Source organism: Anguilla rostrata, chromosome 16, assembly GCF_018555375.3.
Source record: "Anguilla rostrata isolate EN2019 chromosome 16, ASM1855537v3, whole genome shotgun sequence".
NCBI lineage: Eukaryota > Metazoa > Chordata > Actinopteri > Anguilliformes > Anguillidae > Anguilla > Anguilla rostrata.
In genome coordinates, this window is record NC_057948.1 from 37439697 (window position 1) to 37443479 (window position 3783).

Consider the following 3783-nt stretch of genomic DNA (forward strand, 5'->3'; position numbering starts at 1 on the left):
ATGCTCTCCTTACACACCTGCTGGACTGACCATCCTCTACACCCTGCACGACCTGAACCTCCATGCTCTTACACACTGCACTGGGACCTAACCTTCTCTACACCTGCACCGACTGAACCTCATGTCTTACACACCTGCCCTGGGACTGAACCTCCTGCTCTTTAACACCTGCACTGGACCTGAACCTCATCTCTCACCTGCACCGGACCTGAACCTCCATGCTCTCTTACACACCTGCACTGGGACCTGAACCTCCATGCTCTCTTACACACCTGCACTGGGACCCAAACCTTTTGCAGCTGCAAGAGCGGTGCCTCTACAGCACCCCCCAGCTGGTGCAGCCTAATTGCCTCCAGCTCTGGGGCAGATAATATCATGGGAACCCCCATGTGTGTATCTGCCTGTATAGAGGAGTAATAACAGGAAAGCCGCCCCCCAGTGGAGAGGCGGTGCTGCACCTGTGGATGTTGACGTGTTGCCGTGTTCGTGTCGTCTCTCCCCGGCACACCCCCACTGATGCTCCGTCTGGAATGGCATGTCCCCCCGGGGGGGGGGGGGAGGAGGAGGAGGAGGAGGTGCAGGCACGCTCCACAGGCATGTCTCAACCAAACACCCATATCACAGCGAGCTTTATTCACTGGTGGGTTTTCCCCGAGGAATGTCCTACCAGAATGATTATAATGTGTGTTAAAAAACCAAAGTGTTAATTCAGACCTGTGCCATTAATTTATTCTCAGGAGAATTATTGCCTACATTAACCACCCAGTAATAACCGTGAAAACTAGTAAAAAAGCCTTGTGTTCTGGCTGCTAATGACGTAGATATCATTTCAACTTTGGGGGGGGGGGGGGGGGGCACTAACAGTACCACCCAAAACATCATGTTAATATTGGTGGGGGCAACCTGTCCCCTTGTACAATTGTACTGTATTGTGAATGTGGAGTCACAGCACAGGTGTGTATTCTGAATGTGGAGTCACAGCCCAGGTGTGTATTCTGAATGTGGAGTCACAGCACAGGTGTGTATTGTGAATGTGGAGTCACAGCACAGGTGTGTATTCTGAATGTGGAGTCACAGCACAGGTGTGTATTGTGAATGTGGAGTCACAGCCCAGGTGTGTATTGTGAATGTGGAGTCACAGCACAGGTGTGTATTGTGAATGTGGAGTCACAGCACAGGTGTGTATTGTGAATGTGGAGTCACAGCACGGATGTGTATTGTGAATGCGGATTCACAGCACAGGTGTGTATTCTGTATCTGTGGCAGTTCTACAGAGTGCATCAAACTCAGCTCAGTCATTCCAGCTTTCTGAGCCACTAGCCCTCCTGCATTATATAACCGCTCAACACTCAACACTCAACACTCAGAGCTGCTTTCAAAGGGGCTGTATGGTGACTGGACTTACCACACATGCACACACACAAGCATGCACGTACACACGCACACACACACGCACAAGCATGCGCGACTCGCACACACACGCACACGCATACTCTCACACACGCACACGCACACACTCACACAAGCATGCACGCACACACTCACACGCACACACTCACACAAGCATGCACGCACACACACACACGCACACACTCACGCACCCATGTCTCAAAGTTTGTGAGTCTGTGAAGCGCTCAGCTGCTTTGCAGGGTTGATGCCGTGAAACCTGAGCTGCAGGGCATTCTGGGAAAGCTTGCACATGACGGAGCGTTCTTCTCTGACAGGCGGATTGCTGGAGTGCCTGCCCCTTCACCTGCGAGGGGGCACCCTCACCCCCCCCCCCCGCCATCGCCTGGGCAGGATGGGGCTTGCTGTGGAACACTGCCAGGGTGTTCACCTGCTTCCAGCGTCGCATGCCGTGTGAGGGGGCGGGGCTACACCCGAGGAATCCGCTCAAAACAACCCTGTCCTGAGCTGCCGTGAGTACCCCGCCGCCACCGGGACAATCGCTATGGCAACACTGCGGACCGAGGCTGAGGCAGGTCGTTACGAAGCAGAGAAGGAGCCCACAGCGGGACAGACATGTTCCCAGCATTAAGGAGTCGGGCTAATCGAACGTCCCAAACTCACACAATGTACAGCAATGCCTGCCCAGCCCAGCGAGCCCAATTAATCCCAGTCACTCCAATCCAGTCACCAGCGGTGTCGGAGATGCTTGAAAAATTCCGCAAATATTTAGATATTTTATTTTATACAGCAAATAAAATGCTGAAATATTTGGTGCTGTGTGAGGATCAGGTCTGATGTGAATGTAATATAGTAAGAACCACACTGTCACAGAGAGCCCGTGTTACCTGCAGCTCTCTCTTCTGATTCATGTGCCTCTTAAAGGGACGGTTCAGGCAGTGCAGCAGCTGCCTGGGAGTTCAGCGTGTTTTCGTGCATTAGACCGAGATCCCCTGATTGAGCCGTTACCATCGCTACGGTCTCACCCGCAGCTCTTCAGGCACTTCAGAAATCCTAAAAGATCCTTCACTGCACACACAAACTGTCTGGGCCATCTGAAAACATACGTTTAAACTGAAATAATGTAAAAACCCCAGAAAGTGAACTATCTCTTTAACTGTTGCTTTCCAATGAGTAAATGCAGTAACTTGTAGAGGCTGCCCTCTAGTGGCCTGATTTGTACTGCTGTTACACTTTCCGTACTGATATTGTGACACAGCACTCAATGTGACGTTCTTAAAATATGATTAACTTACTTTAGTTCTTGCCGTTATAAGGAAATTAAATTAATTAATTGTCAGCTCTTTTACCTAAAACTGTTATGTTTTTTGGCTGATTTATCTTTTCCAAATAAGCGTAAACAAATCAGTCAGACCTGGATCAAATACACATGAAAAGACTTCTGCAGCTCATTTCATTCTTCCCAGATTGTATCCTGATTGTATCCTGTGGTGAAAATAAATGTGTCTATTAAAATGATCAGTGACCTGCAGGAATGTTATTGGTGTCTGAAGGGTTCAAATATTTAAATGAATTATTTGACCCAGCTCTGATTGTGTCTGTTATATCAAGAATATCTAACAACAGCAAAGACAGCATAATTTACCCATGCCCATAGAATAGACTCCCTGCAAACTTGAGTCATAAGGGTGGACTTATGACCACAATGAGAGAAATGAGCTGGACCGTCTAGACCTATTGCTCAGTTATTTACAGCGAGGTAGCCTGACTGTAGAGCCCTGTATACACCAGAACACTTATATAAAGACTGGATGAAACTGTCTCCCAATGGTACAAACATGAAAAAGATGAAAAGCACTGCTTGTTGAGAAATTTATCTCAATGCATTTAATTCCTTTTCAAAAATAGAAAATTAGCTCCACATACATTCATATGTCATTCCAGTTATTGCATCTTAAGAATGATAACATTATTGATTAGAACAAATTAGCACTTTCCTGTTGTAAAAATATTTTCTTCATTATTTTTACAAAAATGTTTATTTGGTGCATCTTTTGAGGCCTCATAGAAAAAGGTACCAGGTACCACCTGAAACTGTACAGGATATCCTCATGAGATGTGTGTGGTGTGTGTGTGGTTGCAGTAGTTCGTGCAGTGTGTAGTGTGTGTATGTGTGTGTGTGGATGTGTGTGTGTGTGTGTGAGTGTGGGGATGTGTGTGTGTGTGTGTGTGTGTGGATGTGTGTTAGTGTGAGTTGTGAGTGTGGTGTGAGTGTGATGTGTGTGTGTGTGTGGTGTGAGTGTGTAGTGTGGTGGAGGGGTGTGTTGTGTGTGGTGTGTGTAGTGTGTGAGATGGGGAGGGAAGTGGAGGGAGTGA